The sequence below is a fragment of the Dreissena polymorpha genome, chromosome 9, assembly GCF_020536995.1.
Source record: "Dreissena polymorpha isolate Duluth1 chromosome 9, UMN_Dpol_1.0, whole genome shotgun sequence".
In the NCBI taxonomy this organism is placed as follows: domain Eukaryota; kingdom Metazoa; phylum Mollusca; class Bivalvia; order Myida; family Dreissenidae; genus Dreissena; species Dreissena polymorpha.
In genome coordinates this window covers 79,377,349-79,389,512 of record NC_068363.1, presented here as the reverse complement: position 1 = coordinate 79,389,512, position 12,164 = coordinate 79,377,349, and positions in this window count along the sequence as shown.

Sequence of the window (12,164 nt, the reverse complement as noted above, 5' to 3'; positions counted from 1 at the left end):
AGTTATCGATTAATCGGGTGTGTCGGTTGCTATCGACCGGATCGCCATTTTTTGACGAGTTTTGTTTAGTTTGTATTGAGAAAAAAAACGTTAATGAAGAATGGTTATACGGTGTCCATTGGATTTATGTAAGTCGGACCTACCTATCCAGATAGATTATTTGGAAGCATTCAACTTATACAACTTTACAAGCCGAAACGTGATTTTGACGAGCGCGAATTGCAGATTCAATGCTTAAAATTAACGAAATCGCCATAGAACGTTAATTTATTTTTAAAAAGTACCCAATTTATTTTGTGTGTAGCAGTTCCCACTATTAAGATTGATACATATATATATATATGCAATGCAAAATAAGAAATATATCACATTGATATGTACACAGATAAGCGATTTCGCTACCCGCTTTCCGAAACTTATCGAAATCCGTATTATTAAACGCTATTTTGTGCCAAAACAATTTTCAACAATGTTTTTCAATATTTTCATAAATAACATTTTTAAATGCCCTAGCAGAATGGTTATTTGATGCCACCATTACACGGGGTAACTTGTCGATACGCGCGCGAGCGTTTCCTAATGGAAGCTTCAATATGCACAATATTTCCGAAATCCCCGTTATATAACCTTATATGTTTTTAGAAAATGATAAAACTGATTTGTTGTTTTAAACTTTTAAATAAAGTGATTCACAAAGGTCCTATTAGCACTGTTTCGTTTTATTAATATCACCTCTCTGTGTAATAACGAAGGAGATAAGGTACCCGCTCGGCGTCGGAAATCGGGTTTAACTTTTCGAAATCCCATTTATGATACTCTTGTTCTTGTCAGATGCACGTGCATACCATGTTTTGTTAATAATTGTGTAATAAACATCGGTACATACCGTTGTAGAAGTGTTATTCATTATTATTTTAACCACCATTAAACCTAGCAACATAGGGGATTTCGGTACCCTCGACTGAGAGCGTGGTTAACTTTCAGAAATCCCAGTTATAAAACGCGTGTTCGTGTCAGATGCACGTGCATACAATGTTGTGTTAATATTTTCGTAAATAACGTCGGTAAATATCATTGTAAAAGTGTTATTTATCATTAATACCAACATTAAACCTGGAAACATGGGGGATTAAACCTAGTAGTAGTTGTGTTTTTCGGTACACGTGCAAGCGTCTGAGAGCGTGGTTTAACTTAACAAAACATCCATTATATAGTTGTTAATATCATTAAAAAACTAATATTATTTTGCATTTCCGAATTAATAAAAATGATAAAAAACGATTTTACCAGCGTTATTATGGATTAAATAATATTAAAATCATCAAGAATATCGCGTTATATATAAGCATAGACGCCAATTTGGTTTTAGCCTGTCTAGTTTTCTGACCGCTATATTTTTGCATTAAGTGGGCGGAGCGATTGGCTTCCAGGCGTTTTTTTAAATCTGGCTTATTGATATGTAACGATGAATATGAATTCATTAAATGACTAGATATACATATGAATTTGTCCTTGCGCTCGCTTTCCTTTCATAGTTTTATTACAAGCTCATAACTACAAATTGACCTATGACTTATTTAGTCTAATGGCACATAAGCAACGGTAATAAGTGGATAAAATATGCCATTTTTTTCATTTACACTCCTCATGTTTAGTAGAGTTAAACCATATCACGTCAAGGTGCGCAGCTGTTCCGAACTCATATCACAAGTCATCCCTAGTGCGCTCCCCTTCTTTAAGACGTTTAAGTCTGATCGCTGAATGAATTTAAACGGGACAACGCAGTATAAGAAGTTGTGTTTGAACATTCTCTGCCGACATAAAATCTTCTTTTGCATTCACAAATATTGGTGACAAAGTGTATTTACAGAATTTGTTCATGTCATTACTACAGTGTATGGCGTTCTAATGAAACAAAGCTACTAGATAAGGTAATAAGGTGCAGAAGGTAATTGCCTGGATATGTCCACACAAAAAAACACATACAAATGTGAAATTAACAGAGTTGTATTTTGTTCATGTTTTCTAGATATTTTCTAAATATAAAAATATGGATACTTACCAGTAACATTTTAGACAGTCAAGCTATTCGCGGCAAATTACAATCGGTGGTTTTTAAACAGCGGACAGACACTGGAGTTCATGGACTTTATGGTCTATCTCTACCATTCTCTTTAATGAGATAGTCTCGAGCATGCGACAGCCGTTCACTGTGACAACATCATCGCATGGACTAAATCGCGAAAATAATGACGATAAAACTTCCCACCATATATGACGAAAACTCAAACATGTTAGTTGAAAATCGACACATATGAACATGGTCTTTCTGTCTGTTATTACAAACAAGACAATCGCAAATCCTAAGTATGATTTTTGAGTAAAAGGAAGTTTCATAATCCGACAATAGGAATTGTATACAGTGTTAAATGTTATAAGCATCACATGGCTTTTGCGCAACCTCTTGGTGAACTAAACATTTAGCCATGTTTCATGAAAATCCTTCGTAAGGTGTACGATATATTGGTATAGTCTCGAGCGTGCGTCTCGTGGTGTTGTGGACGAAGATAAAATTTGTATTCATCTTCCTGAACAGCTTGTTGTTTGACAGTAGGTTATTTAAATAAATTAAGCTACTGACGTGCTGGTTAGAGTTGTTATCATTGATGTGACATGAAAGTAGTTCTTTTTGTCGTCTCGACGATTGTGATACACTTCTAACGGCCACCGGAAAAACTTTGCGAAACCGAAATTTCGCAAACTTAAGTACCCTTTTTCTTAAAGATTTGCTACTTTGAGACATAGTATGCGATAAAAGTCTTATCGTTGATTAATAATTGGTTATTTTCACTCAAAAAACGCGTTTTCTTCACTATGAAATTTATAAGCAAAGTTGGGGTTCCCATGGGATTTTTGCATTTTCCCATGGGATTTTCGATTTTCCCATGGGATTTTTTCTCCCATGGGATTTTTTTTCTCCCATAATTTGCAAATGGGAGAAAAATCCCATGGGATTTTGAACATTTTAAAAAACGTGTTTTATTTGCGTTTGCAAGTATTTTAACGTTATTTAAGGACTGTATATTGGTTTTATGCCAATTATATATAAAAATATTTAGTAATAAAAAAATCCCATTTTAAAATGGGAGAATAAAATCCCATGGGATTTTTTTCTTATTTTGAGAGATTTATTCATGAAACTTTCAGAAAAATCATATTTTATGAAATGATGAACAACTACGATATTTTAATGCGTTTAGTCGTGTTTAAAAAAAACAAAAAATCCCATGGGATTTTTTTTCTCCCATGGGATTTTTTTCTCCCATGGGATTTTTTCTCCAATGGGATTTTTTTCCAATGGGATTTTTCAGTTTCGTAAGCCGAATAAGTTTCTTAATGCGAAAAACAACAATAAAGGAAATAATAATTATAATTTTGAATAATAAATTGAATAATATAAATAACATGAATATTTTTAAAATGAGTTACAATTAAAGGTTTATGCTAGTAGAACTTATCATTTCTTGTTCGAGCAGATGGTTGAGTCCAATTGGTGAGTATGCCAGCTTAGAACCAGTATAAATGCATCGCAGACAGACAACGCTGTCATACTGTACACACCGCTGAGTAACAATCTTTATTGCATTTCATTTTGCAACAGAAAATGAACTCCGTAGTATAATTGATCTTATATATGCCCTCTGCTTTTGAAAGCGTGCAACACATTAACATAACAATAAGTCCATGCCAAAAACTATGTGCAAATTCCATTCAAAGCTATATACACATTATAAAGGTCAGATGACCCGCGTCATGCGAAAATAGGTCTTATGTCATATGCGGCCGAAGTTGGTCCATCCTAGCTTGTCCAACCGCGCAGTCTGGTCAGGTACTACGCTGACTGATATATAAAGTCAAGCCATGATTCGTGGTCTCATATCCTAACTCGGTAGCTCCTGTGCGAAACTTTCACCGGAAACGACGGCACCGAGACGGGCGCTCGAACTTTGCGGATGCGCGTTATATGTTATATATAATAGCGCGATGTGTTTTTTCTTGCCTCAAATTAGTAAGCCCAATCAGCGTTTTATTGTGTTCTTTGCTTCTACTATTAACAAGAACTTCAACTGATACGAACATGAATTTTATTTTAATATGTTTATTTAATGCTCGGAAAACTCATTGTATATTTAGACTACTACTTATAAAACAAAGTCGGGTTTTCAACATCTGTTTTCGGCATAAAAATTGTTATTCCAAACCAGATTTTACGCACTTTACTGTACAAAATACCGTTAGGGCCACCGTGGTTACTCATTAAAATCCAGAGGGCGAGAATGCGAGAACGCGAAAATACGATGACGACAGTGCGACAATACGATGGCGACAATGCGTTCGTACGATTGCGAAAACGCGCTAGTACGATGACGACAATGCGACAGTGCGACAATGCGATAGTCATATCGTACTGTCGCCGTGGTATCATCGCAATGTCGCCATCGTTCTATCGCATTGTCGCCATCGTATTGTCGCACTGTCGCCATCTCATTTTCGAATTGCCGCCATCATACTATCGCGTTATCGCATTGGCACCATCGTACTATCGCACTGTCGGCTATCGCAATCGTATTGTCGCACTGTCGTCATCGTATTTTCGCACTGTCGTCATCGTATTATCGCACTATAGAACTGTAGTATTGTCGCCATCGTACTATCTCACTGTCGCCATCGTATTGTCGCACTGTCGTCATCGCACTGTCTGATTGTCGTCATCGTATTATCGCGTTCTCGCATTGTCGCCATCGTACTATCGCATTGTCGCCATCGTATTGTCACCCTGTCATCATCGTATTGTCACATTGTCGCCATCGTACTATCGCGTTCTCGCGTTCTCGCCCTCTGGATGGTAATGTGTAACCACGATGGCACTAACGGTATTCCGTAATACTGCTAAAGCACAGTATGATTAGGTCACTCCCAATGCTCAAATCTCTATGTCTATTTTAGTAACAACACATGTCTATGGAAGGATATTTAGGTAAAAGTTACATCATTCGTGGTGAATATTTACATTATGACCGATGCTTATTCTAATTTGCTTTATGACAATTCCAACATGCTTGTTGTCTATTCGTTTATACTTGATGATTGCTGCAACATTACATCATTCATGAATAATATTTACATTGTGCGTGATGTTTATTCTAACATGCTTCATGACAGTTCCAACATGCTTGTTCTCTATCGGTTATACTTGATGATTGTTTCAACATGCTTGGTGACTATCCAATGTTTGTGTGTTCATTATTCCTGAAACCAGTCATAATCGGTTTTGCCACTAAGCGTCATTAACAACGGCAGTTAGCAACAGGCAGTAAGCAGAATGCAAGTTACTAAATTATGACATCAGGTGGCGCGCGTTTATTTTCCGTATGTTGAATAAATTACTTTTCGGAAAAAAAAGCGAAAACATCCGAATCATTTTGACTAGTAAACTGAATAAGCTGAATTAGTTCCCTTCGTTATATAATCTCCATTAAACTAAATACGTTCATTATTGCCATGAAGACCAGTAAGTTTACACAATGAATTGACTGCCGTGAATGTTTTTGATATTTGTAAGATGCAATTGGCACTCAAGAAATTATACATGTATTTTATTCAGAACATAACGGGGCTGATGTGTTGGAATTGTGGCCCTTCCCTAGTCCAAATAATTACAGTAGACGTAATCTACCGATGTGCATTGCATATCGACCTCATATTTATAAAGTAGCCCAAACCCCCATTGCCACAGACCTGTGCGTGAAACTTTCAGATTTCTCTAGTCTGTTTACCATGCTATAATTACAATTTCTATAAACACATATTTATCATTTTATGACTATATAATGTCTGTGGTATACAGAGAAACCTGAAAGTTACAAGTACTCGTGTCTAGTACTGTACAACTATTGTACTCCTCGTTGAGAAAACAACTACTTCATCTACATGTATTAAAATATCATAAAACATAATTTTCAATCAAGTTGGAAAAAATCAATAAATAAATGTCATATAAACAGGTTTGTCATGAACGTTGACGTCGCTCTTGGTTACCAGAAAAATTCCCACGCACGGATTTCAACCGTCATTGTTTACAATCAATTAAGTGCATAAGTACTTGAATTTGTATAGTGTTTTTTAAAAGTGTCCAGCTACAGGTGGTTAGCATGTGGCTATAATACTAGTTAGTGAAAACATATTTTGGAATGATAAGTAATCATATTATAACGAAAAATCAACTTTAAAAAAAAAAAAAGTTAAATATATATTCAACAAGGTATCCAACTCGAAATCATTCGAAAACGGGATGCATCGTTTTAAACAGCCATTACTTCATCAATTTTGCAGCGATTTTCACGATCTTGGTCTTATTCAACGCAGAAATAAATTTCCTTTCTGGAAATGTATATGTCTTGCAATATTTTTACAAATACTGGGTCAACTTTTAAAAAATAACACGATACACAACTCGCGTGACCCAGCTGTGATCGATCAGACAGTATTCATGACTGAAATCTTCACGGGGAAATGGGCATTTTCCCTGCAAAGTTCACGAACCTCGATACCATAATTCAATAAAACGTATGAAAAAAAAACATTCTTACCGTGCTTGCCGTAGAATTATGCATCAAAACTAACTGTCCAGCGCATTTTCAAACCTTTGTTTACATACATTTCAACCAACTGACATTTTAAACACAAGGGTGATTTCATTGCTCCAATGCGGAGTTGTGTCCTTACAACTGGAGATTTCATTCATAAATACGGTCTGATCGATAACAACTGGGTCAAGCGAATTATGTATAGCTTTATTTCTTAAAATTTGACCCAGCATGTGTAGAAATATAACAATATATATACATTTCCTAAAAGGAAATTCATTTCTGCGTTGAATAAGACCGGGTCATGAAAATCGCTGCAAAATTAATTTAGTAATGGCTGCTCAAAACGATGCACCCCGTTTTCGGATGATTTCGAGTTGGATACCTTGTTATATATAAAACGGTAGTGATTTTTTTTTATATAGAAAATTTGATTTTTCGTTTTAATATGATTATTTATCATTCAAAAAGATGTTTTCACTAATTATTATCATAGCCACACGCTAACCACCTGTGTGTCCAGCACGTGTGCCGGGAGAACAGGGCTTAATGTATTTTTTGTTAAGCTCTATAATATTTATATCCAATCTGTATGAAAAAATGTCGGTGAACATTATTCCGGTGTTAATTTTTGAAAATATTGAGGCATTCGTTAATTATGGATCTAAAACGGAACATTAATCCGCAAGAAAAACACCGGGCATATTGCATATTAGATCGGACACATGAAATTATTTCGAAAGAAAGCAATAAGAGTTTCAATTCTACAAGAGTAAGTCTCGCTGTGCACGATTACGCTCTTACTGCTCGTATATATTTGACTCTTGGCAAATACCTAGTGTTTTATTTTGCTTAATCTAAATTGTGTCATGCATCTATATGTACTTAAAGCAGCATGACCAACAGCTCTTTCATATGTGAAAGAGATTGACACGAAATACCTACCCATCTATAATAAAGTTTATATGTGCACTTCAATATTATAGTTTTAAAGCATTTTATGTGGTGCAATATAAAAGTACTCTAGTAAATTTGAAATTATGTAATCGATTTCCTCTCAACATACATGCAAAGTTCCAGATAACTTTTTCAGCAAAATCTTGGTTTACACTCTATAATAATCCAGCCTTAAAGTCTATTATTAATTCTTTTTTTTCATGTAAATATAATTTTTGGCACATCCGCATTTAGGTTTATAGTCTAAGAAGAGCTAATGACAATTGTCGGTTTACAGCAGACTTTTTGCGATAAAAGGACCAGATAATGGAAAACGTTCGGCTTTTCGACTGTTGTAAAGATGGTCTGTTATTCATAATCACGTTAAAGTGCTTTTGATTTCATAATTGTAATGAGGGCCTAGACGAGTGGGAACTCATTGATAAAATGTTTACATTATATGCATTGATATTGAGTTTTACGCATGATCACACATTTTGAATTCTTATTTTATTTTTCCAATGTGTAACCGTACGCACAGAATTTAAGTCTACTTTTTTACTAAATTTAATTCAATTTTTTACGACTTTAAGCGTCTTATCTGGAGCTCTGCATACATGCATTAGTAGCATATATTGAAATATATCCATAGACTTTCTTTGGTTATTGAAGGTAAATTACTGTACAAAAATTATGGTTAGTCATTAACCAAAAAAAAGTTAAGTCTACAAACACGCGGTTAATTTCGGTTCAGTAGCAAAATATCTTACAAAGGTGCGCAACTTCTCCTATAACATAAAATTTCCGTTATACGCCGTAAATTTCCGTAGTCCTCCGTAGCATTTCGGAATGACTGTCAATTGACATCATTGTATCATGCATGATAGTATGTTGCTTTGTGCTTGGGTGAAACTCACATCTTACCATCGCGTTAATTTATTAAACGCATTAATATTTGATTTCATTATGCACTGCGCCTATTGCACAAGTCTCTCTGCACAAACCAACATACACATATGCAGCATGCAATTAACGAACAAGAATGTTGCATCTGTACACATGCATGAGCAGAATGTAAATAGACATTGGACATCAGGCAAGATGTAAGTGTCGTCAAGCATGAAAAGGTGTCTACATATTAATTGAAAGTACCATCAAGAATCATGACACAGTCACAAAGAAGGATGTAATTTTTACCTAAATACCCTTCCATATTTGTCGGCACTGTGTGTTTGCTTAATTTCACTGAAGAACGTCTACTGGTAAATCTTACAAAAAAAGTGATAAATAAGACTGAGTAGCAATTTTTTCGGCGTTGCTGTTTAACGTCAAATTTGGCCTTTCAACGAACTTCTTAAAAGCCCATTGAATTTTAATGAAGAAGTTTCCCGCTTGTAGGTCCGAATGAATTAAATCAAATTTTGCAATTGGCAATTTGATAGAAATCCCCATAAAACATTGCACATAGCTTTCTGAAATAAACAGGCCACATTGAACGCATTCACGATATCCAACAGCTCTCTTTGCAAAGACCTATCTAGTGTTTCTTGGCCGTGTAAGATCTATAATTAGAACATCGTCACCTAAACATCTACTAATAGAAGAGCATATTTTGGGGAAACAAATTCAATAAGAGTATAAAACGTCCACGATCAATAATGTGTAGTTTGTTAAAGATATCACGGCAGTAAAAACATAGCACTTTAAAGAGACCACAATCTGGTACATTTGGTCAATTGTTGCGTCCGTGGCGGACAATACATTTTTAAAAAGAAAGCGTACAAAAAAGCAAACACAAAGTTCTTCGTAAGCTTGTTTTAATCTTAAAAACACATAATCGACAGTCATTCCAGTCAAATACAATACTAACAGTCAGCACTCTAGAGATCAAAATTGCGGATATAAATATTTAATTCAGGGATATCAAGTGTATCAAGTTCGAATTCCGGAAAAAATAGCCGGTAGTCTGGGGCATTAGGTCCCTTACAGGGATAAAAGGTAAATCCCCGCCCGAGCCGTAGCTAACTGATTTATTGTAGTCTTTCTAGTTGCAATTTCTGGTGAGTACAATGCGGAATATTACGGATATTTGCAACATGTCGAAGATTTTCGGAAAGTAGCGAAGAGGTTTTCGTCAGTTAATATTCATGTCCGTGCCGGCCGCTAACTTATCAGAATCAATAAAAAAGAACCAGGAAAAATCGGTACCGATCGCAAATTTCCGGAATTCCGATAAAGCTTCAACATAATTTGTTCTCAAATGATCGCGTACTCGAACGAATCTGTCCCTACGCCTCAAACTCCATTTAAATCTCATCGGACGTACATTGATCTCAAAATCTATCCTTGACGACTCAAATCATATTTCCTGAATAGTTTGGCCTATTGACGTCCCTGTAATTATAACAATGGTCTTTGGATAAACACCGCTAAGTTGTTGCAATATAATAACCGTTTAAAATAGTTACCGGTTTTCATTTAATAAAATGATTAAGTCATATTCGAGATTTCAGCGATTGCCAATATTTTGCTTTTGTTTCTCATAAGCATATGGTGCTTGGTATCTGCTATTGACTCCTATGTAGATTGCAAATATTACATAACCCTTACAGCGGCCGAGCGCAGATATCTGCATTTGGCCGCTAAAAAGAAAAATCTTTGCGCATTAATTTAATTCAAATCTCATTATCATAATCAAAATCATCATCATCGTCGTCGTCGTCACTACTACCACCACCATCATCATCATCATCATCATCATCATCATCATCTTCTTCTTCTTCTTCTTCTTCTTCCTCCTCCTCCTCCTCATCATTATTAACAACAACAGCAACACCAACTTAACATCATCATCAAACAACAATAAACATCGGTAGCATACAATGTGCTTCATCAACCATACATAATTATATGCGTTAAAACACCATAATAGAACAGCATGAATGAAGCTGTCTATTACTCTTTTATATTTCCTATACCAATATTTTTTTTCGTTAATTGAAGGACTAGTTGAAATCTTCTATAAAAAGCCCTCCCACCCCCCCCCCAAAAAAAAAATAAAAAAAATAAAACATAATAATAATAACCCTAGCAAACAACAATAAACATAGGTTAGTTAGTATACACTGTGCTTTAGCAACCATGCATAATGAATGTTTATGACTTCGGACCGTTGTGATCAAATTTAAAAAAGCAAGATGGTATGTATGCGGCACACAACACATAGATAATTATAGTTTTATACCTTAAACGTAGTTCATCAAAATAAAGATAAGTTATTATCTATGTAATACTTAAATTAGGTTTATAACGTATGCATATTTGTCTAAAACTTGTGAAATGTGATTCGTAAGCCGACGACAACATTATCATTCGGACCCTTCTCCCCACCTAACAATCGAGATTAAACACCTGTGGAGATCCCGATCTTATCAATGAATAAACCGGTTCAATGATGTCAAGTCAAATAAAACATACTATTACTATCCAAATAAATATCTATCAAAAAATGTAAATTGATATACCTACTTAACTAAAACTAAACTTAAACGATTAGCAAGAAAAATATATAAAGAAGAAGCAGGCAAAGTAGACAAATTAATTGTAACATATGTTTTCTCAGTCTCCCACTGTTGAACAATATAAATAGTATTTATCGCCACCCCAAAAGGGATCTTTATCACACGTTTGGCTCAACTAATATATAATCGTGACAGGACAAACTGTCAACAAATACCTTGTTAATGTTTTATACATAACTCCAATCAAAGGTCAACTTCCAAGGAAACTGCGGCATGTTAAAACTGTTGATTATGACAAAATGTTGTTTAGTACAAATCAGTACAATAGCGTCTGTTATGTGGCCTATACTAATCCAGTTAAATAAAACTTTAATCGCAGAAAAGTTTAGATTCTTTACACCTTTAAAGGGGCCTTTTCACAGATTTTGGCATTTTTTTTAAACTTATTCATTAAATGCTTTATATTGATAAATGTAAACATTGGATCATAAAAGCTCCAGTAAAAAATCAAGAAAAAAAAAAAAAAAAGGAAATGTACATTGCCCGGAGCAGGGTTCGAACCAGTGACCCCTGGAGTCCTGGCAGAGTCCTGTAGTATAAACGCTTATGCCTACTGAGCTATTCCGCCGAGTACACATTCTCGACGTATTTTATACCTTATATAAGCAATCTTCGTAGTTTCACAAAATTTAACGACAAAAACAGAACTCTCCAAATTATTCAATCGTTTCGCGTTGCAACGCTTTATAATTTTTAGGTTTTAAAATCGTCAAAAGATGCATATAATGGCTATATTAGAGCATGGTTAATGTTCAGTATTACTGTTTCCTCACAAATATCATAACTAAAACGAAAACTTACGAATCTGAAACAACTTTTTTCAATTTTGTCAATTTACCAAAGCGTGAAAAGATCCCTTTAAGAAAATATATATAACAGTTCTTTCCTGTTTTAACAAAATGATACATTTAAAAATAAATTATGAAGCATCGCTAGCAATATTAGAAAGAGAAGTAGAAGGAGAATTATTATCAATAGTAGCAGTAACAGCAGCAGCAGC